Source organism: Cheilinus undulatus, linkage group 2 (genome assembly GCF_018320785.1).
Source record: "Cheilinus undulatus linkage group 2, ASM1832078v1, whole genome shotgun sequence".
Taxonomy (NCBI): domain Eukaryota; kingdom Metazoa; phylum Chordata; class Actinopteri; order Labriformes; family Labridae; genus Cheilinus; species Cheilinus undulatus.
Window position 1 is genome coordinate 31,014,842 of NC_054866.1, and position 25,986 is coordinate 31,040,827.

Here is a 25,986-nt window from a genome sequence, read left to right on the forward strand (position 1 = left end):
ACAATTAAAACACGACACTTTGAGCAAACATGATGCCAGTCTGAAACATAAAATAGGGCCCTATGATTTTTACGTTAACGGAATCGTGGAATTGGCCAATAAAAACGGAATTTACAATTTAACGTGGAAATTGAACAAATTTGACTGAAATGCTGTGTTTTTTTAAAAAGAGGAACGTATATCCGAGGAATATGTTCCTAGGGGAACACTAAAGCGGACACAACTTGTCTCTAACTCAAAACACTCACCCCACCCCCTCCTAAACGATAAAAGCATCTCAAAGCAGCTGCACGAAACACCAGTGAACATCACATAGCCCCATACAGGGCAGTACCGTGGGACATAGAGTTGCACCTTAAAGAAAACTCATCCGTTCTTCAAGTTATTTTACCTCATCACACCAGCTAAGCAGTGGGCCTGACCTCATGTGAGGCACGCCGTTCACCCCTCAGAGGCTAAAAATCAAGTCGGACGGACTCAAGATTTTATGAAGTCCCGTAGTATAAATGATGTTGAATTGGAGTAACAGTTAGCTTAATAATTCATCCTGTAGATACTGTAGTTCCCTTTGGTTGCTTAACGAGCCAACACGTGTCTGTATTAACGAAGCGCTCTGATATGAGGCAGACTGACAGCGAGAATGGAGAGAGATGAGGAGAGAACCGTTACAGTCAGGAGGAGAACAGTGCAGCATCAGACTGCATGCACTGTTACATATTGAGAGAGTAAAGAAAAGTTTAGCTAACAGGTTTACTTTTAACATTTTAACTTTAATGTGACCTTCTTATTAAGTTACTATCACTGTGTTTGAGAGAACAGAAAGATTTCTTCATTTACATTACAAACATCAGTTAGGATGTGATTATACTCATGAATATGTCTTATAATGTTGGAAATATCTGACTGGTTATAATTATTTTATATCAGGGTTATCCAAACAGCGGCTCCTGTGCCAGTTGTGGCCCCTTTTCAATAAAATTAAGGTTATTTCTATTTAATTAGTGAACATTTGATTAATTTACATAAACAGGACACTCTTTATGGTAAAATTAGTGTAAAGGTTAAAAAATAGAATTAAAAAAAAATAAAACGTAATTTGGCAAAAAATAAAACAGATTTCATAGGGCCCTAATAAAATGTGCTGTGACCTGTGATGAAAGTGAAACCCCAATACCAGTTGCATTAAATGTGAATATGTACTTTGCAAGTCGATTTACAGTGTGCGCCCCTAAATTTTCTGCTTTTAAGTTAGGGGCCATTGTGCTCCTAGTAAAAAAAAAAAAAAAAAAAAAAAGTTAGTCTGGAGCTCTGACCAGTTCGACCTGCCTGCTGCAGTCTTTTTGGTTTAATTCCTGACTGCATATGCACAGCCTGCTGGCGCCACTAGACAACAGGAGAATGTTGAAAGTGTTCCGCTATTTTGGCTTATTTCAACCACATCAGAGACACAGCGCACTGCATACTTAGCTGATCTGCACAGTCAGCTGGAGGGCGCGTGCAGCAAATGAGGATTCAGAAGGCCTCCACTGACCAATGCCAGTGTTCCATGGTTGCGTTGGTGCATTGCTAACCTTGCAAAGCAGATTGATTCACCCATTTCTTTGTTTTTCACTGGCGAATCCATCTTGCAAAGCTCCCTTCTGAACCGTTTGGGGCCAGTTAGAGAGTGACAGGACCGGTCAGCGATGAATGGCAGTACTTTCAGGTGCGGCAGAGTCGTGACGTAAACAAGCAGCAGCAAGAGGCCAGTGCAATTATGGCGGAAGAGCTTAGCGTTATCAGAACTTGACAACATTACTCTGTTAAAAGAAGAACAAAGAACAGCAGTGAGTTGTTTTCTTTTAAAAAACGACAAAAGTCGTGTACTGACATGTCTGTAGTCACCATGTTTCGCGTTATTCCTCGATAGCTGCGCACGCGCAGCTCAATAGCAGCTACGTCACGTGTTTTGTTGCTCTGATTGGCCTGTAAAGATGTGACAGAACATTCATCCAGTCACTCTTCAAGTTTTTTTAAAGCCTCTGCCTTTTCACAAACTTCGTATTGAAGATGGATGTGTGAAACAAATCCATCTGGCGTGTCAGGTTAGTGCATTGCTTATTGCATTAGTGCATTGTATAAATCAAATATCATCCTTAAATTGCAGGAACATACAGGTGGTTGCCAAGGGTGCTACACACTCAAGGACACCCATAGTGAGTCCTGAGCATTTTGAATGAAGCTCAAAATATAAAACAACTACCAGATTATCCACATCCCTGCTCCTCTCTCAGCTCAACATGACTCAGCCTTTCTTTGCACAGCAGACACTTGATGTTCCTTACAATGAAAAGGTGTGTATATATCAGTATTGGCTTAAAATAGATGGAAATATCAGCATATTGGATTTTTAAAATCCAACATTGTGCATCCCTCAAACAAGTGGTATCAGCAATACTGAAAAGTTTCCAGGTTTCAAACATTTTGAAGGCCTCATAGTGGATCAATGAAGTTATTATATCAACACTAAGTGGCTCTACCAACATAAGAGTTCATATTTGCATTAGTGCAGAGAAACTAGTTTTCATCATAATGGATGTTACAGGGCTCGACAGTGCAAGCGTTTGACTCGCATTTGCGCCTAAAAATAGGTGTGTGCGAACTGTAAAAAATATTTAGGGGCACATGTGCACATAAAAAAATCTGCCGAAGCAGCCGAAGGAGAGATACATGGAGGAGAGACGCCTTGCTTGGCGTCTGTGTAGCCATAGCAACACATACGTCTCATTTATTCATCTCATGTTAAGAACGATATGTTGGACATCTCACCGTCTCGCTGGCTGCTCATAATGACCCAATGCAAGAGCAGAAACCCCAAGACCGCGTAATTCGGTGTTTTTTCATTGTTTATGTGGAAAAAAGACCGTCAGAAGGAGCTGGATTTCCCAGTTTTGTCTTCTTCTGTGCCGGCTTTTCTTCTCGGTCGCCGTTTGTCACAACAGCGCCCCTAACGGGCAGAGGTTGTAGGTGTTCAACAATTTGGTCCGTTTGGCCAAGTGCAGTGTGAATGCACACCAGAGCAAAGGAAAGTGCAACAATGTTGCACTTTCCATTCCAAAACGGACCGAGTCCCCCGGACTATACAAAACACACAAAAATGAAACCTTCTTAATCACTTGGACCGACTCTGACTGAAGTTGCCAAATCTAAAGTACCAAAATTAGTAACATTAAAGACAAAAATTGCAATACTTTTTCAAAACTTGATGATTTTACCTTTCTGTACATTCATTAAAAAATTGTGCTTGTAAATGTCTATTTGCATCACGTTTATTATGGAAAACACATTATTTGATCAATTTTTATTGTGACCCTAAATTTCTTTATGCACTCCTAACTTTTTTAACTTAGGAGCACATTTGCTCCTTGGGAAAAAAGTTAGCGTCAAGCCCTGTGTTATCATGAGTACCTCTGACAGCTGGCTCTGCTTATATGCGCATCCTGTATTTGGCATCCCTCCCTGATAATGCAGTCCACTTCTACTCCATCTAGTCAGCACTGAAGCTAGAGGAAGCTGTGTCAGCTGCTCTCAACTGTTCATTATGAGTATCCAGAAGTCATTTACAGCTCTGATCAGTGGTGCCTTCAGCTCAGCATGCAGCAGAGAACACCTATCTAGCTTTACAGCCAACATGTTTCCTTCAGAGAACAGCAAAAATGTTTTCTTCAGCTGTAGGGATATCGGAGCATGTTTGCAGCCTGGGAAAATTCAAGTTTAAGTCAAAACAGATCTCTTGATTGATTTTATGTCATTCCAATACCTTATTTGGGATTAACAGAATATCTTTGATTTTTGAAATGTGTGTTTGTGGATCTCGAACAAGGACTCTAGAAACTAAAAAGTGAATGTTGATCAACATACAGTTGGATTTTTTATTTGTTAATCAAAGCACTTTATAGTTGCAGGCATAGTTTTCTGTGTAGAAATCTGTTGTATTCCCACTCCTATGGAAGTAACATGATTTCCTAAAGGCAGTGATGCCTCCAGATTGCAAAGGAAACACACTTTATCGTCTACAATTTCAGAGCAGAGACAAAGCCCTCTGAATAATTTAAGGCTACACATTATCTCTAGTTATGATCGCTGTGGGCTTTTCTTTTCCATTGAGTCCTTCATCACAGTAATTTTTAGGTCACAGCAAGCTCTTGTCAGCCTTGATATTGCCAGGTTTTACAAGCTAATTTGATGTTTATTATTTTAGGGTTATTCTTGGCTCAGAATGTGTCAAAGTTGGTCCTTCAGTGATGACCTACATTGTTTTATTATAATGCAAAGAGTTGTGAGCTGGTTTTTCAGGCCCAATCTCCTTAAGAGCTCTAGTCCAAAACCATTAACTGTAGGAACAACACTTAATCTGTATATTAACAGTGTATCCTCAAGCTAAGTACAGTGCAAGTGTAGACTGAAGTTTGTCAAGAATTTTAAAGATGGTTTTTGTACTAAAAAAAAGTTGTTGAGCGCAGCACCAAAAATAGAAGTAGCCATCCAATATTGGGTTATCTTGATTTTAACCCCCCCCCCAAAATTGCAGGCAAACTTCAGCACAGTCGAAATTGCACAAATAGTTGACTAACATCAGACCTTTGTCCACATTTTGAACAAAAAGGTGCCACAAGCAATAGAAGTGGTACGAACATACATGTGCAGATTAGTGCTTTTGGTTATTATTAGTAACAGATTGTATGTGTTTAAACATGTCTTCCAGAAATATGAAAGTATTACCAATTTTGATAACTGTGGACTGAAGTGCCAAATAAACTGGAACATATGTTGTGCAATCAGGCACACAGCTATGCCATAAGTCTTACCTTTTGTAAGATAGATTTCAGTATGAATCATTTTTGTTGGGTCTGGATTATGATTTCCAGGCAGTAAGATGTTTGGCACACTTTTTCTCCATGAGTAAGTTTTACAAAGCCCCGATTGATGTGTTGCACTCTTCATCTATTTTTAATTATTTTGTGTTCAAGTCTAGAGTCAAATCTTGTCTGGGATTTTGCGTCTGTGGTCTCATTTTCTTTCTCATGAATGACCTGACACATTTACCTCATCTTCTCAATCACATGAAAGATGGTATCAAAGGCCAGCACTAATTAAACTGCACATCATTCTAACATTTAATCATTGTCTCTCCCCATGTGCCATTGAGCTATTTAGCAGACGGTAATGTATCGAACACAGAGCTCTGTTATGAGGTTATGTTATTGATGGCGTGGTCACGTTATGGTTTTGGTGGACAGCTTTATTTTTTCCAAACAGGAAAAATCATTGCAATGTTTATTTCATGGTTGCCAGCAACTCGATAACTTTTTTTTTTGTTATTAGTTGTTGAAGAGGGTTGTAGTCTGTTAAAATGTGCAGATTTTCAATTTATTTCTAGAATGTGAATGAGGACCTGACAGAGACTCTGCTCACACCTGGATGTCACTTTGGCACACACTCACCAACTCTCATCATACTCTGTTCATTCTCGTCAGGTTCCACTTCACTATTTTCACACACACTCTCTTCATCACATACATTTTTTATTCCACTGTGTTCCACTGGGCCATTTCTCCCATCATCATCACCAGAGATGTTTGAGTTCTGTTTTCTCTTACTGATTCAGATTTGGAATGCCAAGACTTTGTATTGGCTAATATTGACCATATCTCTGATCTCTGAGGGAAAATAAACTAGACAACAGTGAAGATACACTGATTGGTGACTGAGGACATACTTTTATGAATGGAAATTTAATCACAATACCTGTAATTAGGTAGCTGTTACTTTAGCGTATTTGTCATGGCATAGAATAAGGGCATTAGCTGGTTTACTGGCCTACATTCACGCTACATTTTGGGCAGTACTAGAGGTCAACCAATACTGGTATTGATACTCAGTGAAGAAAGTAGTAACTGTTATGTAAAATTTACCTTCACCAAGTACCTTTGTAGATGGTCAGAAAGAGTAAGTAGATTGTAACAGAGACAGATGGCAATTCTTCATCTTCATTGTTTTAAAATGGGGTAAAAGGGAACAAATGTACACATACAGAGAAAAGGAAGGAGGATGCCAGAGAGGAAAAGAAAGCAGGCGATGCCCCAGGGGAAGGGATGTTACAGAAGTGGGTGAAGTCTGGGCCCTGACTAAGTGCTGGGGGAGTTGGGGGTCTTTCACCCAGCACTGTGATGCTGATGCTTGTGGACACCCTCTACAATCCTGCCCTGCAAGCCAAGAGAGCTTCAGGGCCCAAACATTACTTTCACTCCACAAAAGACGGGATCTCTTCAATAGAGGGAAAAAGGGGACAAGGCTCAGAGAGAGAGAGAGAGAGAGAGAGAGAAAGCTGTCTTGCCCAAGTGTCATGTCCTCACATGTCCATGTAAGGGTTTTGTTGCAATGAACAAGGCTAGTGCCTTCAAGCAAAGAGTGAAACTTGTGAAGCGATGATATTCTGCAGACTGTACGCTGGACAATAGATCTGAAGCTGATAGTTCATCTTCTGTTTTTATCCACAACCATGGACAAAATTGTTGGTACCCCTCTGTTAATGAAAGAAAAACCCACAGTGGTCACAGAAATAACTTGAATCTGACAAAAGTGATAATAAATAAAAATTCATTGAAAATTAACAAATGAAAATCAGACATTGCTTTTGAATTGTGGTTCAATAGAATTATTTTAAGAAACAAACTCATGAAACAGCCCTGGACAAAAATGATGGTACCCTTAACTTAATATTTTGTTGCACAACCTTTTGAGGCAGTCACTGCAATCAAACATTTTCTGTAACTTTCAATGAGACTTCTGCACCTCTCAGCAGGTATTTTGGCCCACTCCTCATGAGCAAACTGCTCCAGTTGTCTCAGGTTTTAAGGGTGCCTTCTCCAGACGCCATGTTTCAGCTCCTTCCACAGATGTTTAACAGGATTTAGATCAGGGCTCATAGAAGGCCACTTCAGAATAGTCCAATGTTTTGCTCGTAGCCATTCTTGGGTGTTTTTAGCTGTATGTTTTGGGTCATTATCCTGTTGCAAGACCCATGACCTGTGACTGAGACCAAGCTTTCTGACACTGGGCTACACATTTCTTTCTAGAATACCTTAATAGTCTTGAGATTTCATTGTACCCTGCACAGATTCAAGACACCCTGTGCCAGATGCAGCAAAGCAGCCCCAGAACATAACAGAGCCTCCTCCATGTTTCACAGTAGGGACAGTGTTCTTTTCTTGGTATGCTTCATTTTTGCGTCTGTAAACACAGAGCTGATGTGCCTTCCCAAAAAGTTCCGGTTTTGTCTCATTTGTCCATAGGACATTCTCCCAGAAGCTTTGTGGCTTGTCAACATGCAGTTTGGCAATTCCAGTCTGGCTTTTTTATGATTTGTTTTCAACAGTGGTGTCCTCCTTGGTTGTCTCCCATGAAGTCCACTTTGGCTCAAACAACGATGGATGGTGCGATCTGACACTCATGTACCTTGACCTTGGAGTTCACCTTTAATGTCTTTGGAGGTTGTTCTGGGCTCTTTTGTTACCATCCGTATTATCCGTCTCTTCGATTTGTCATCAGTTTTCCTCATGCGGCCACGTCCAGGGAGGTTGACTACAGTCCCGTGGATCTTAAATTTCTGAATAATATGTGCAACTGTAGTCACAGGAACATCAAGCTGCTTGGAGATGGTCTTATAGCCTTTACCTTTAACATGCTTGTCTATAACTTTCTTTCGTATCTCCTGAGACAACTCTCTCCTTTGCTTCCTCTGATCCATGTTTAGTGTGGTACACACCATGTCACCAAACAGCACAGTGACTACTTGTCACCCTTTAAATAGGCCGACTGACTGATTACAAGTTTGTAGACACCTGTGTTGCTAATTAGAGGACACACCTTGGTTGAACATGTCCCTGTGGTCACATTATTTTCAGTCTTTTCTAGGGGTACCATCATTTTTGTCCAGGCCTGTTTCATGAGTTTGTTTTTTAAAATAATTCTGTTGAACCACAGTTCAAAAGCAATGTCTGATTTTCATTGGTTAATTTTCATTGAATTTTTATTTATTATCACTTTTGTCAGATTCAAGTTATTTCTGTGACCATTGTGGGTTTTTCTTTCATTAACAGAGGGGTACCAACAATTTTGTCCAAGTGTGTAAGATATACAGGCACATCTCAAAAAATTAGAATATCATGAAAAAGTTCAATATTTTTGTCACTCATTTCAGAACGTGAAACCCATATATTATATAGACTCATTACACATAGAGTGAAATATTTCAAGCCTTTATTTCTTGAAATGTTGATGATTATGGCTGACAGATAATGAAAACCAAAATTTAGTGTCTCAGAAAATATTGTGAAAAAAGTTCAGTATTGGAAAGTCATGGTGTCACATCCTAATCAGATAATTAACTCCAAACACCTGCAAAGGTTTCCTGAGCCTTTTAATGGTCTCTCAGTCTGGGTCAGTAGGCTACACAATCATGGGGAAGACTGCAGACAGTCACTGACACCCTCCACAAGGAGGGTAAGCTACAAAAGGTCATTGCTAAAGAATCTGGTTGTTCACAGAGAACTGTATCCAAGCATATTCATAGAAAGTTGAGTGGAAGGAAAAAGTGTGGTAGGAAAAGGTGCACCAGCATAAGGGATAACCGCAGCCTTGAGAGGATTGTCAGGCAAAATCCATTCAAGAATTTGGGGGCCACAAGAAATGTCGTCATGTCTGATAAAACTGGCGCTTTAGCAGCATCCACGCTAAACTCTTCCGCCATAATCGCACCTGCCTCTTTTTGCTGCTTGCTTACGTCACAACTCTCCTGTGCCTGAAAGTACTGCCTCATTGCTGATTGATCCTGTCACTTTCTAACTGGGCCAAACGGTGCAGACGGGAGCTTTGCAAGATGGATTCGCCAGTGAGAAACAGGGAAATGGGCGTATCCATCTGCTTTGCACGGTTAATAATCATTAACATTTCAAGAAATAAAGGCTTCAAATATTTCACTCTATGTGTAATGAGTCTATATAATACATGGGTTTCACTTTCTGAAATGAGTGACAAAAATATTGAACTGTTTCATGATCTTCTATTTTTTTGAGATGTACCTGTATGCCTGCTTGTGATTGATGATAAAAAAGCAGCATCTTTACTGCTGCTGACTGAATGTGATTTAGGGGGTCCAGGACAGGCAGGCTGTAATTGAAAGTGTTCCATGTGTTTGGGGGGCTGTGTTGTAGAGACCGGCAACCTGCTGCTGCTCTGTGATTTATCCTAAACTGCCTCTTTCTGCTGATTCAGGGGAAACTAAACACACTAAAACACTCCTACTCTTCCTCTACGAGAATACAGATTGTCACTGTCACCCACCTGCAGCCGTGTTGACTTCAGATCACTTTTATAGCAGGATGCAAAGAAAGGAAAAATGAAGAAGAAAGAGTGCAGACAAGGGTAAATGTCCTCATGTTTTCCCTTCATGATGAATCACTCAGTAATATTTAAAGTGTCACTCAAAAAGCTAGATTTATTTAAAGAGAGGTTAGTGTAACAGATGGAATATTTTATGGCACTGGAGAGGATGAGGTAGCAGTAATGTGCTTTTGCTACCAGTTGCATCAGCCGCATAAAGCATTGGGGCTCAACGTTTTTGAGAAAAATAATTTTGCGATTCTTTTTTTTTTGTTGCATTGTAAATGCAATTTGAATTGTCAGGGAATTATCTGTTATGTCATTCTCAAAAATAAGGAAATTAGGAATTTTTTATCTTTTTTATTCAAAAAAGATTGACAGTTGAGTCTAGTGCTGGGCAATTAATCACATTTCAATTTTAATCACAATTTTGGCTTCCTGCAGTGATGAAAACAAGATCATCTTGATTAAACTTTGATTTCATGCTTCCTTTGGCCATATGCTTTGCGATGAAGTGAATGTTTAATTGTTTGTTGTGATATTTTGGACAGAAAAGTAATTATTTCTGTTCTTTATTTTTATCATACATATTTATATTTTTCTACTCTTCATAGTCATTTATCACTACTTTTATAAAGTGTAAGTTTGTTAAATGTGGAAATGAGTAGTCCTACTCAAATGGCTACATAATGTTTAGAACATAACATCTCCGCAGCACACTTTATACACTTTTCTGTGGTTTGAATATTGCAGCAGACCATATTGTGATTTGATCTACATGCTGATCAGTTGCTCAGCCTTTAACATCATTAAGTTAATCTGGTGATTATTGCATGTGTCCCCCGCAGATCTTTCTACATCCCCTATTTATAAAAGTTAACAGCTAATTTGATCAAGAGGCTCACTTCCTCAAACTAAACTTAAATGAAAACAATTGCATTGGAAAGATTTCGGTACATTTTCTCTGTTTCTCTAGGATTATGGATCTTTACAGGTTGTGTTTCAGGCCTCATGACCAGCAGCAGTTTGGACAGAGTAGCACGTGGAACCACCTCTTTCCCTTTCTCAGTGCTGGAGGACAGCAGACAGCATAGCGTGAAGAAATGTCTATCCCCTGGCCCTAATGTCAGGAATCCTGATGAGGTTTATTGGGGCAGAAAGGGCACTGTTTTCCCCCTGAGGCTGTAGCTTGAGCTCCAGAGCTATTGCTCTTGTCTCTCTTAACACACACCACACCTCTCCCTCGCTCCCTGCCTCCCTCTGTCTGTCTCTCTGTCTCACACACTCACTTCTCTTTCTTTAGAGTCACACTTCACCAAACACAATAAAACATGGCTGCACTGCTGAGGTCACAAGTAGAAACATCTGACATCAGTGCGTTTGTTATTAGACCAGACTGTAACAGAAGGTGGTTCATAGGAGTATCACTGCGTGGGTGTCGACTACTTGCAGTGGCAGGGAGTGGAAAGGCGTGACGTCATGCTGGCTGTGTGCAGTGTGCACCCACAGTGTGTGACTCAGGTATATAGATTAGATAACAAGCAGTGTGTGTTTTCTCCTATTGGCAGGCTGAAGGCATGAATCAGGCTTTTCAGGAGACTGTATCATTACACCACTGAGATAGAAACACAGAGCAGGGGAATGAATGGCTGGCTGAGGAAAGAAGAGAAGACATTGCCACTGCTATAGACTGCCACTGGCATGACTCAGCACAAAACTCAACTGAGGACACAGTGTCACCGCCGCAGAGATTCACTTCAGTTCCTCCACGTTTTCCTGCCTGGTCTAACATTTAGGGATGTTTTGCAGTATGCTAGCTTTACCTCTTGGAATGAAACACACCTCAGTCAGATCTGTGCTGCCTGAAGGCACCTCCCAAAACTCTCCAATCCTGTCCTAGTTTTACACAAACCCCACCTCTCCCAGTCTCAACAGCACCTGTATTGCTTTGCTTTGAGTATGAGATTTCAAATTATTGTTGTAGTCAAAATATTTAACCTCAACAGGAAAACTAAAGCCAAAACTTTTAAGAAGACATCTGCCAACACCGATTGGTACAACTTTTCATTTTTTAAGTCAGTTTGACTATTTTGTTGTGGGGTTGTCTATTTATAAGTGGTGAATTACTGTATCTGCTTTTTCTGGACTCAAAGAGGAACCAAAAGTAGTATGAAGTGCTTCCTGAGAATCTTGCACGAGTTGGTCTAGTTCCTTATTGTTCACTGTTTTCCTTCCTCTTTGGTTTGGGAGATCCTTTTTTCGTTGTGTGTCAGAGTCCCTGCTCCCTCTGGGCCGTTCGTCCCTCCCTCCACAGCTTTTTCTCTCTCCCCGTGCTATGGTCTGCTCTGGTCCCGGCCCTCTCTCTCTTCTTGCTGCCACTGTTGCTGCAGTTGGCCTAGCTCTGCCACAGTTTTCCATCAAAACACCAAACCTCAATGGAGCATTCAAGCCCAGGCCCGCTCCAGCACTGCCCCTCCCTCCCATCCCACCCTGTTCTGACTCTGCCTTCTTTCTCCCTTTCTCACTGCCTGCAAATTTAATGGCCCCGTCCAGGAAGAGGTCCCCGCTCAGGCTTGGGAGACTTTTATAGCTGGATCTAAAGAAGTGAATGGGCCAAGGGAAATTGAGTTTTAAATGCTGTTTGTAGATTTTTAGAGTGCAGATCTGCATTTCATCTTAAGTAGTCTTAAGAAATCTTCAGAAATCTAAACTTTACTTTACAGGAGTAGAAAAGCTGTTTTGGGGGTTTTAAATCTAATGTCAAGTTTTGTTAAGCATTTTAAGAGCACTCTTTTTTACAGCAACATTTCTATCAGCTATGAAAGGATCTGAGTTTGTTATTCTGGACCGTGAAATTATTTTTATGGAGTGATGTTTGCAATATACTTGCAAGTGGGAATGTATGTTATGACTAGCGTTTTATTGTCTGTCCCTATAGCTGAGCTTCACACATGCATGGCTTCTCTCAAGGCTTGCAGCCCATAATTTTTATTTATCAAGAATAATCTTTGATTAATTGAATAGTGTTTTAAGGTTGTTATTACTTGCTTTACACTATATGTACACATAATGGCTGCTAGGCATCCCCTGCATCTTTTTGGCGTGTTGGCTGTGCACCTCCTTGAAAGTGAACTGAACACGTACATGAGATAGGGTTTATACCTGATTGGTAGGGGCAGTTCTGAACGTTCTGAACACAAACAGTTTAACAAGTCAACAATTATTCACATCTATATGATGTGTCATTGCCACTGCACAAAGACTAAGCCCCTGTTTACACAGATTTATATTCATTTTGGACAATAGGATAGAAAGTGTTGATTCTTCATGCTTTGAATGACACTGAAAACGGTTTGATATGTGATGGCTCAGTCTGGATGCAGTCATGGTCTTGGACACCTTCATCTGTATTGGTTTGGTTTTGCAGCTGTAACTTGAACTTGCATGGATTAAAGATCGCTGTCAAGTGACATAATCTGCAGTTTTCCACCAATAACCCAAAAGTGGCTTTATGTATGTCTGCCAAGCCTTTCAGAGTGATCAGAAATGTGGTTCTTTTCAGAGATCAGAATTATTGGCTAGCTCAGTAAGAACCAATCTTTTGGTTCCCCAGCAGCTCTTCATTTGGTACTATTTTGTCTTTTTATGTCTCTAAAGCAACAAAAAATGGAAAAAAGGAAACTTTCTCTGAAACAGTCACCCTGTTGTTGACAAAAAGAGCCAGCTACATACAATGGTGTTTCAATGGAGCTACCTTGCAGGTGAAAGTCTTTTTGACTCTGATGAAGACTCAGTCCGTGTCGAAACATTAGTCCTCTGCACCTGATTAAACTGCATGACGTGATTCATGTGTTCCAGTTTCTTCCTTGGATTCTGGAAGTCATCCAAAACTTGTCATATTAGTTGAGTTGTTATTTCAGTCAAACCAGTGCCCCAGAAAGGTCTATGTAGTAAATAGCAGAAAGATACACCAATTGTAAAATTCAGAGCTGATGGGCGATACCAGTATCCATGCTATTTTCAGTACTTCTGGTGTACCAAATCCCATCGTTTTCTTTCATGTTTAGCCATCCAGTTTGTCCAATAGGTCACATCTTTTGTCCGATTATTCATCTCTTCTCTAAATCAGCAGATGTACTACATGGCAGCATTAAACTTATACAACACAACAGATAAACATCTGTTACTGACATCAGTTCATCTCCCATTTTTTGTTGATAGACGATGTCGGTCTAAAGGGCCTATACTCTCTAATAACATTAAACCGATGCATCTGTGCCTCCGTACTAACTAGTATATATCATGTCCTTTTAAGATTTTTTTGTGACAAAATGAGGGAGAAAATCTGTTGAAGAGGCGCTGCTAGCCTCTTAGCTTGTGGCTTGTTCACTGCTATTCACCCTTACTGCCAGCAGCTTGACTGCACACAGTATGCAGTGATACCAAGCAACAGTAAGAGGGCCACAGCAATGATGTGTGGGCTGTTGTTTGCATAAGAGGCAGCATAGTGAGTTTCAATTTCAGGTCATCACTGAAAACATATTGTTAATGCACAGAATGGATGCATGTTCTTAAGTGCAGTCAAGTATCTGGATGCTTAAAATGGATGGTTAATCCATGATAATACATTATATAAACATCCCCTTACATTCCTGTAAAAGTAGCTGGCAACAGATAAGTTCTTTTTTACAAGTCAACATTGAGATATGTAGAAAAAATAACAGAAACAATATAGGTGCTTTGGTTCAATAAGTAACCTGTAAAGTTGCGACTGTCAACTGAGTTTTTCTGTTGCTGCGATATGTAAGTTTAAGTTTTATTATAACATATATTTTGACATTATAGTGAAGAACTGCAAAACAAGGTTTTCAGCAGTTGCTGTAACCACGACATCTCAGAAAAGACACTAGTTTAGAAGATCACTGAATAAACTAGCACCAGAACAGTTGCATCCGTGCACCAGTCATCATTCATCAACAATGATAAGCTGTAACTATTGATTTTTAATTTTATTTATTTAAATCTAAGAATTAACTCAGTAGTTACCTTTTCAAGTGTTGCCATATGTTCCGATCCCGATCGTATGTATCGGATCGAAGCTGATATAAGCATTTTTAATTGATCAGAGACAGGCAATTTCATCAGATCAGCCCAGCCAATCATTTACGTCAGCTGTTGTAAACGGAGCACATTTTACAACAGGCCATAAACGCGCCAGTAACACAACAAAGCAGCAGTAGCAACATTAGCATTCCTGTGTTTAAAATGTCAGCGGTGTGGAAAAGCCTCAAACATGAGAGTGAAAACAGTCCCGTTGCCACTTGCAGCATCTGTAATACAACCGTTTCATGAGGTGGTAGCAGTTAACCCTACAAATTTGATCTGTCATCTCTGAACTAAACATCCAGCGGAATACGGCGACTTCACTATAGCAACAGGCAGCTTCACCGAAGCAACAACCTCTGGACTGTAAGAGAACAGTCAAGCACCCTCAAGAGAGCGATAAGGCAAAAAAGATAACATGCACTCACTTCTAAAAGCATTTGGACTCTGATTCATGGTTTAAATTTCACGCCCCAATCATCTAATTTTGGATATATAGGCGCATTATCAGTACAAACTTAATATGTCTTCCTCAAACGGAAACCTCAGCTGGTGCAGCATGAAGCAGCAGAGCTCTACAGGTGGAGAGCGCTTAAGCTGCTGCTGCTACAGACCTGGTACACTCACACACACAACAGTGATTGTCTGAGATGCTACGTTTAAGAGGAGCAAACCCTGACAGATTTGTGTTGCACCGTACAGTGTGCTTTATTGTACGACCCCCTACTCCTCCGTTTCACGCGCAAATTACGAACAGCCCACTATTACAGCAAGGAAATGATGGAGCGCTTAGTCTAATATGTAGAAAGATATGAGTAACAAACTCATGTAGATTTTCTGTCAAGTTAGCATAATATAACATTTACAACATACAATGTACATAATATGATATATAACATGGTGCATGTTTATTTTTATCAGCGCTGTGGGTTCTGTCTTTTAAAGGGATACTTCAACATTTTGGCAAATTCGTCCATTGCCAGAATTCCTATAGTCTTAGTAATAGGTTTGTTACCTTCAGTTGTCGGTGCAAGCTGTTTTTAGATCGGCCGCTGCCAAGTTCGGACCTGCTTTGCCAACTCAATGTAAGCAGACGGTATTCTGGCTTTCCCTCATCAAACTCATCAAATACACAACCCAACAACTCCAAAACCCTCTTGTGGACAAGTTGTGACCTGCACATTCACCACGCTATGAAACAATCATGGAACATTACGAGACGGAGATGTTTTAAAATTAAATGCAAAGCCAGAACTACACTCCAGACATGGCTGCTGCACTGTGTCACTCCGCCCAGTGGTTTACTCAAGAAATAGTTCAGAGTATTTGCTTCATGCGTCGTCATGTTACATAAATATATTTTATTATTTCATAGCGTAGTGAATGTGCAGGTCACAACTTGTCCACAAAAACCAGCTTGCACTGACAACTAAAGGTAACGAACCTATTACTAAGACTATAGGAATTATGGCAGTGGACGAATTTGCCAAAATGTTGACGTATCCCTTTAATTAAAGAGCATTGGTGTCTATAGTACACACCTCACAGACAGCAGACAGACAGATGAACATTAAAGCACCACACTGTATGCATCTGAAAATGTGACTATTATTACTACTACCACATTGTAAGCTTCAGTGTAATTATACATCATGGACTTAATTAGATGTAGTTAAAAATAATTGATCAAATTTACTTATTTTTATTCATGTAACAACAAGAGTTTAAACTTGGACATGCAATAAGTAAGTTATCTCTGATAAAACAAACATGGTGGAGCCTGGCAGCTCTGCTTCACTGAAGGAACCTCCAAACTTGACTGCATTTTGTATTTAAACACTAAAAAGACAGAGGCAAACTGGACAAAAAAGACCATATCCAGGATGTGCCACATGGAGGTAAAATAATGATGTAAATACTTCTGGTTTAGGGTCAATTTTTAATGCAAAACCTGGAATTTTTAATAATGTCCCTAGTTGGAACATTCTTTATACTATTTCCAGCTTAAGTTCTCTGAGAATCTCTTCAATGCAGAAGCAACATAGACTTGAATCGGAATAGAATTTTCAGGAAAATTCTTATTTCAGGAAATCAGTGGCAATACCTAGCCCTTATATATATATATATATATATGTATATATATATATATATATATACACATGTATATATATATATATATATATATATATATACACATGTATATATATACACATGTATATATATATATATATATATATACACATGTATATATATATATATATGTATGTATGTGTGTGTATATATATATATATATATATATATATATATATATACACATTTATATATATATATGTATGTATGTGTGTATATATATATATGTATGTATGTGTGTATATATATATATGTATGTATGTGTGTATATATATATATGTATGTATGTGTGTATATATATATGTATGTATGTGTGTATATATATATGTATGTATGTGTGTATATATATATATATGTATGTATGTGTGTATATATATATGTATGTATGTGTGTATATATATATGTATGTATGTGTGTATACATATATATGTATGTATGTGTGTATACATATATATGTATGTATGTGTGTGTATATATATATGTATGTATGTGTGTGTATATATATATATATATGTATGTATATATATGTGTATATATATGTGTATACATATATAAATATATATATATATATTAGGGCTGTTAATTGATTGAAAAAATAATATAGTTAATCACATCACAATGCTGTGATTAATTATGATTAGTCACAGCATTTCTTTAGTTTTAGTAATTCTTAGATTTTTAAACATTCTTATAATCAAGTGTTTATTTTTATTATTTTTACTCTATGTACAGCTCTTTGAAAACACTTTCTACTAAAAAATATATTTTTATTATTATTATCATTATTATTATTATTATTATCTATAAATGAACATTTAAAATGCTACCATTTACTTGCATTTTTGTTTGAGATAAATTAATACAAGTATGGTGTTTAAATGAAGAAATATTATACAAACTAGAGTTTTTAAACTTATTTGTGATTTGTAAATCAGAGTGTCTTAATTCACTGAGCAATAATATTTATAAACTGCAAATGAGCCCAGAAGACAAACACATTGGGTACAAAATAACTTGTGCTGTAAAGTGAATGATCAGGTGTACTGTTACCCAGAGGTAGCTGAAGTTGCTGACTGATGTCCGTTGGTCTCTCATCAGAGTAATAAATGTAGCTCGGGCCAGCTGCTCCACTTTAGCTGCCTTTTTAGCTGTCATAGAGTTCACAAATTCTTCTGACAGTAGTTCTCGTAGTTGTTCTTTGGTACAGGTCATCCGAGGCAACCCGGATGATGTCTTGAAGCCCCTTGTCGTCAACAACGTCGATGGTCTGCAGTCTCTGGCAACCCATTAGCGATCGCATTACTTAGCTTAGATGTTGTCATTTTGGGGACAAATCCAGGTCTGCTGGACTGTGCCGGTGTAGCTTGATGTTATGGCTTGATCCTGTGTTGTTGTTAGCGTCTTTGCTAAAATTAGCAACATTAGCTATCATGGCTTGACTCTTCTAGGTCCCAGAGTCTGGAGGAGGAGTGGAGAGGCACAGAATCCACGTTGCTTGAAGTCCAGTGGGAAGTTTCCACAGTCAGTGATGATTTGGGCTGCCATGGCATCTGCTGGTGTTGGTCCACTCTGTTTTCTGAAGTCCACAGTCAACGCAGTCATCTACCAGGACATTTAAGAGCACTTTATGCTTCCTTCTGCTGACAAGCTTTATGGAGATGTTGATTTCATTTTGCAGTAATTCATGCAAAAGGAGGCCCAACTGAGTATTGAGTGCATAAAAATCAACAGACTTTTCAGAAGCCTGACATTTCTGTGTAAAACATCCTTTTTTATTGATCCTATGTAACATTCTGATTTTTTGAGACACTGAATTTTGGATTTTCTTATCTGTAAGCCATAATCATCAACATTTCAAGAAATAAAGGCCTGAAATATTTCACTCTATGTGTAACAACAACCTATTTTTTCATCAAAAAAATTGGCACCAACTTATACATACTGGGACAACCTGTATATACCAGTGTAAAGAGCTAAGATATGCATATCATTTCTACAAGTGTCTTCAGCTGCACCTGTAATTCACTGCATGAGACATGATTGAAAAATCATCTTTTCTAGTGTATTGCAAATGGCCACGTCACTGCTCAGAACATGCTGGAATACTTAACACAGGCCACATTGGTGGGTTTGGCGCCACATTTTGAACCATTTTCTTCCTTGCCATGTCATAGTCGTGCATATTCAGAATATGGGGCGTATACCATTAATATTACTGTTACCTTGAGTGCTGGTTTGACTGAAAAGACTCCTCTGTAAGGACAACAACGGACAGGTGGAGGAGGGCAGAGTGACTCCCAGGCTGTGTCTCATAACAACCACCGAAGACCTACAGTTCAGCAACTTCACTGTAGCTAGTAAATGTGGAAACTCAATACAGCGAAAACAGATGGTACTCAAACACACAGTATGTAAAATTCTGCCACCAGGGAGCTCTCAACCAAAACAATAACAAAATATGACGAGTACAGAACAGCTCCACCCATCTCTGCTGTTTTCTTCTGGTTTTAAACTGAGGATTATCTTCAATAAAAAGGCACCTCATGAGGCAGATTTGCAAAACAGAAAACCAACATTTTGTTTTCATTCTTAAATTTTTCATAATGAGGGAGAAATGCACTTAAAAGTTCACACTCACGCTCGACTGGAAGCCCGCCCAGAATGCACATGTGCTCTGGGATCCAAGGATGCACATGCGCTCTGGCGTTGCTTCTAGCTTAATTGCGGAAGTGCACTTCTAAGTGCATTTCGCCCTCATTATGAGAAGTTTATGAATAAAAACAAAAAGTTGGTTCTCTTTTTGACAAATACTCCTGATGAGGTGCCTTATGATTCCTCAATTTAAAACAAGAAGTAGTATTGAGAAGGAGGTTTCAAAGATGAGCGGCACTGAGCATTGCTGGACCCCGTGCTGGAAATGTCTTGTTCCACGTTACGGGTTTGGGTCATTAAGCCTGCAGTGGTAGTCTCCATAACAAGACACATTCCCTTACAAGTATATGAAAATTAAGAACTTTTTCTTTCAAAACTTAAAGGAATGCCTGAGACCTCAAGTAAGACCTCAGTTAAAGAAATAAATAACATAGGAATGATCTTTTTTATAATAAGCATAGATATTTCAGTGCAGAAATTCTACATATTGTATCTTTATAGAGCTACACAGCTGCACAGACATGGCACGCTGTGGACTTTGCTGAACAAAATGTAAATTGTAATGCAGGAGTTCAATTAATCCATTTTCCCCTTGGGAAATTAAAAAAAAATAGTCTGTGGCTGATAGTCCATGGAGACTTCTTTTTCTGGATTTTATGGTAATTTATTGCCAATTGGCTGATTGTTTCGGTTCTAATGTGTAAGTAACTGTATGTCATTTATCATTCTTATAACAGAGTGAATAGAAGAGTGTTTAAAGTGTCATTAGGGCATAGAACAATAGACTACTGTTTTCTACTGGAAGCAGAATTCAGTGCTAATGTGAAGCCATTGTTACAATTCAACAGAGATATACTGTTGAATTATGTGACCAATGACTGTGTGTTACTGAAACTGTTCAGGGAAAATGCATGGGAAATGTTGACCAGACAGTGAATTTCTTTGTAATGAGCAGTCAATATTGCAGCCATTGGCATCGTAACCTGTCAAAAATTCAGGATTACTGTTATAAACATGGCCTTTTAGGGATGTTTTTGCTGTGACAACAACAGTATATAACTCCCCAGTGGTATCTTCAAATATATGTGTCAAGTTTTCTGGGCAGAGGCACGTTTGACTTATTACAGCTACAAGCCTGTGCTACAGAAAATTGAAGCCTTTTTAGCCATTTAGAGCTGTGCATATCTGTGACAGTTACTTATTTAGACAGTAAATCTCGGGTAAGGTTGAAATGCATGCTATCTTAAATATGTGTTTTTCAAGTTACTAAAAGTTAAACTTTTACAAAACAGTTGGCTCATTTGGGGTTGATCAGGGTGTCTTGTACTAACTTTTTTGGTAACTGAGATATTGAAATACTATTTTTCTAAAGTGAAATTGGGGGATTTTATGTAAATTTTATGTAGAAGCACCTCCTCTTTAAAAGCACAATATTGTTTTATAGTCTTTGCTGAAGCCATGAAGCCCAAAGATAAAGGACAGTGGATGATAAACATGTCAACTTTGCACATGTGTTTATTTCTGTTGCTGCTACATGAAATAGTCCTGGGGGCATACCACACATCCAACTCAATATACCAAAGCCTTCCATGGGTTAGCATTCGATAAAGCCTAAAGCTCCTGTTAGAGATATTGGGTGCCACAGAGCTGGTTATTGACTTTCTGTGTTAACTCAGGCTTTCTGCTTCAGGCGGTGTCCGCACTCACATTAAAGGGGGCGTTTAGCATGTCGTTTGATGCTTGTTCCACACAGAAAAGAACTTTTGCCATCTGCTGCTTGCAGATAAAAAATAATGAAAAGTGACAAATAACATGAAGGCATTATTACAGATTTAAAAAAAACAATGCTGGATCACTGCAAAATTGATACCCTGCTAATAATTACTGGGCTAAGAAGTATATTAATTAAATGGGTTGTTAGTTTTTTTCATCTGACAATTTGTAGGTGCTTCTTTTTTAGTTTTGATTTAAAAACACTTCCCAAATCATTTATTAAACCTGGACATTGTTGTATTTAATTTCAGCAAGGTTATCAAAACTTGAATAAGGTCATTTAGCTTTTTACACCATGAAAAACACATAAGTAGCTATAATATTTCGCAAAATCAAATTGATTTATCAAATTGATTCTGTGGTGCGATGATGTAATACAGAGTCTATGAATGATACCTAAAGATCAGTTGATTTTGTGTTATGTAATAGGCTGTAATTACCCGAATAAATTGGTCCAGCCTTAATGCCTACAGATAGCCTTTCCACATAATGACTGATAAAGTACTATGCTTTGCAGTGGATTTTATGCTGTAACTTAAAGCATAGCACGGTCCCAGCCAGGAGTTTAGACATTTATCATGGTGTTCTAGCCAGGTTGAAGGAGAGCCAGCTTTGTGACACAGAAAACCCTGACATTTAGGCTCAACAGACCAGTCAAACCTCACTCAGACCTAGCGGTACACCCTCAATGACTGCCTCTGTAGTTTATCACTGTTGCTAACAAACATGTAGTTTCTGTCTTGTAAATGCTGAGTTTGTGGTATTTGTCAGTGCCTTTAAATAGCATGTTCTACATCATGAAGCTTCTGCATTTAAGTAACCACCTTTTTGGCTTTCACTTGATTTCAAAATAGCCGTTATCATCTTCTCACAGTAGCTCTAAAGAGGAGTTAAGTAAAAGGGGAATACAAACAACATGGTGTGAATAAGTTTCACTGAAAGTAAAAACTAAAAAGATTGATCAGATAGATTTTAACCCTTAAAAAATAATATGACGAACCGAGTCATTTCAAACCATTATTGTACAAATGATTTACGCTCTATAGAGTTCATTTCACTTTCATTCATTGTTTTGAATTCAGCTTCTACATTCAACAACTGCTTCCACTGAAGTACAGCTTCAGTTGTAGGCCTTCTTAGTCTTAGCCACTCAGCTCTGATGTTCCCCATGCCTCTCACATTATGGAGATATTTTTATTTTTCAAGTCTGTCTCACTTTCATTCCTGCTGCTTTTTTGTCATTCTGTAATGTGTTGGCAGTTCCCTTTTTTGTATTTAGTGCAGGAATTGATGTGATGGCAGCACTGTTTACATAAGTGGAAAAATATCCCCAGAGAGCAAGTTCTTTCATTCATTTTCACCTGCCTTCATTTTGATGTTCACTCCAAAATCATGGTTTCATCAAAGGCATGCAGTAACCCGTGAATTACAATGTTTCAGATCCTAGCCTTTAAACCCTGAAAAGCATTTTCATGTTTCCAGTACCTACCGTATGTCTGGCGAGTTCAGGATTCTTCAAAGATATTTTTGCATCACAATTTAGAAAGGTTGTGTGTTCTTCAAAGAAGCACATTTATTCTATTCATTTCCTAAATAATTTAACAGAATCTGTGGCTATGTAGAGATTGACAACCCTAGCTTGAGTTTTTACTTTCTTGTGCATTCATTAGTGCTTCAATACTTTTCTTACATGATTTAACTCAGTTTTGTTTTTGCCTTTTACTGTGATGATTTCTCTTTGATTTGTACCACAATACACAGTTTAGTACTGCATGATATGAGGTAAAATCCTAAACTGCTTTCACTTCTCCTTAAACTTTTTTTCATGTAAAAACTCCCTAATATACAAAAAGCAGAAGTTCTTCTACTAGATGACTCATAGGTCTACTTCAAGATTAAAGGAAGCCTGATGCATCATCATCCAGCCTTCAGAACGTGGCTTGCCTGTCACGTTTTCATTTGTTCCTGTACCATCAACCAAGAACAACATATGCTTACCCAGTTTTGCCATCCCATAGCTTGTGCATCATGCACATGTCTGACTTAGTGTGTGTTTATGTGCTGATGTTTCCATCTCTCCAATTCAGAGGTTTCTCAGGGAGTGGGCTACTTAAAGTGTTTTTTTTTTTCTGCTGGAAGCTCTGGAACTTATTACAGTCTGAGGCATTTTCATAAACGGGCCATTCAGCTGCTCCTGCTTGGCTCTGAATGGGACACACTGTCACCAGGAGAAAGAAAGTTTATGTGTGCTAGTTAGTCGTGAGACCTCCCTACTACGGAAGACTTGTGTTTTGAAATGAGTTGCTATTTGTTCTTAATTTTTTTATCTCTTACTGTCAGCATTTAATCTGAAAGAAAAGAAAACCTACAGAGTATCCTATTTCTTGTTTACTTTGTCTATTGTACTTGTGCATTTAAGAAAGAAAACTGGTTTGACATGAACTGTGGACCCACATAGCTGAAGGATGATGATTTGACAGTGGTAGAGTATAAAAGTATTGAATGACTTTTGTGCTGTGTCTCCTGGTTAAGAAATCTGTATTTTCTGTCCTATTATGATAGATGATGATTCTAACACTCAAACTAGGGCCACAATTTGCCCTGTACTGTGCTGAAGCACACTTGCCCCCCGTCGTCAGTCCCCGCTGGCCTGCACTCCCAGTGCTCCAAACCCGACCAGGCCTGAGCACGAATACATCATCATGTATATGACAGACACAATTTAAAGGACACACACTCTCAGAGTCAGTGTAGTGAAAAGGAATACAGACATGACGAACACTTCACCCACCAACTTGTGGCTTACTTTGGTTAGGTGTGACTCTTTAGTACTCCAGCACTGTTTTAAATGACCGTCTAATAGGAACAGTGGTATCAATTAGGGCCTGTACCCATAGCCAGCTGTTTTAGTGCTGGCAGTGCTTATTTGTAATTCGAAACCAGTGTAGTCCAGCGTTCTGAGTGCTCAGCGCCCTCAAAGTCAGCTGTTTCAAGCACTCTCAGGTGAAAACCACTCAACTTTTGTAGCAGAGCTGCGCTTGTCAAAGTCACTTCTCCCTCACTTGCCAGTCAAACTCAAGAAAGGGGCGGGACATCTGACAATGGCGGCAGAGAAACTGTTCTGACTCGTCTTTCTTTGTCTTTTTTTGAGGGTAGTTTTCAGGTCTGCAGCTGTAGCCTGTGTCAGGACAGGATTTCTTTATGTTGTCTGCATGTTTTATGTGTCTCTTTTCCTTGAAATGCGCAAATATGAAGCACATGGATCTATTTTCAATCAGCGTTACAGATTCTACAGAGGAAAGAGGGATTAACTTTTGTAACATAGCAACAAGGATAGCTGGCAAGAAGCACTATGGAATTGAAGTCCTGAACACTGCCAGTGCAAAAAAGAAGCCGGCCGTTGATATGCAGCCATATACACTATATTGCCAAAAGTATTCGCTCACCTGCCTCGCCTCACATATGAAATTAAGTGACATCCCATTCTTAATTCATAGGGTTTAATATGATGTCAGTCCACCCTTTGCAGCTATAACAGCTTCAACTCTTCTGGGAAGGCTTTCCACAAGGTTTAGGTGTGTGTTTATGGGATTTTTTGACCATTTTTCCAGAAGCGCATGTGTGAGGTCACACACTGATGTTGGACGAGAAGGCCTGGCTCTCAGTCTCCACTCTAATACATCCCAAAGGTGTTCTATCAGGGTGAGGTCAGGATTCTGTGCAGGCCAGTCAAGTTCATCCACACCAAAGTCTCATCCATGTGCTTATGGACCTTTCTTTGTGCACTGGTGCACAGTCATGTTGGAACAGGAAGGGGCCATCCCCAAACTGTTCCCACAAAGTTGGGAGCATGGCATTGCCAAACTCTCTTGGTATGCTGAAGCATTCAGAGTTCCTTTCACTGGAACTAAAGGGCCAAGCCCAGGTCCTGGAAAACAACCCCACACCATAATCTCACCTCCACCAAACTTTACACTTGGCACAATGCAGTCAGACAAGTACCGTTCTCCTGGCAACGGCCAAACCCAGACTCATCCATCAGATTGCCAGATGGAAAAGCGTGATTTGTCACTCCAGAGAACGCGTCTCCACTGCTCGAGAGTCCAGTGGCGACATGCTTTACACCACTGCATCCGATGCTTTGCATTGCACTTGGTGATGTATGGCTTGGATGCAGCTGCTCGGCCATGGAAACCCATTCCATGAAGTTCTCTACGCACTGTTTTTGAGCTAATCTGAAGGCCACATGAAGTTTGGAGGTCTGTGGCAATTGACTGCAGAAAGTTGGCGACCTCTGCGCACTATGCACCTCAGCATCCGCTGACCCCACCCCGTCATTTTACGTGGCCTACCATTTTGGGGCTGAGTTGCTGTCATTCCCAATTGCTTCCACTTTGTTATAATACCACAGTTGAATGTGAAATATTTAGGAGCAAGGAAATTTCACGTCTGGACTTGTTGCACAGGTGGCATCCTATCACAGTACCACGCTGGAATTCACTGAGCTCCTGAGAGTGACCCATTCTTTAACAAATGTTTGTAGAAACAGTCTGCATGACTAGGTGCTTGACTTTATACACCTGTGGCCATGGAAGTGATTAAAAACACCTGATTTACATTATTTGGATGGGTGACTGAATACTTTTGGCAATATAGTGTATGTCACATCCACACTGTGCAACAGTGCTTGTACCCATGCAAAAGCAATTGTGCTATGCCAAAGCCCACATGCCATGGCCAAGGAAGTGTACCATGCCTAAGTAGTACAGTATGGAACACTCAGGCTAATCAAATAAACTGACTAAACTGGACTTTGGAGACCAAGCGTGCCCAGGTACACTACAGATTAGAGGTGCATCCTTAGTCTGATTTGACTTTATGCTCATTATTTAATGATAAAACTCT

At 39.3% G+C, this 25,986-nt stretch overlaps 1 protein-coding gene across 3 annotated transcripts in view; it reads left to right on the forward strand.

Annotated features, from left to right (window-relative positions):
• The window catches only part of arhgef12a (Rho guanine nucleotide exchange factor (GEF) 12a), a 60,771-nt gene that overhangs the window by 6,562 nt on the left and 28,223 nt on the right, over positions 1-25,986 (forward strand). The gene's annotated exons all lie outside the window — the stretch shown is intronic.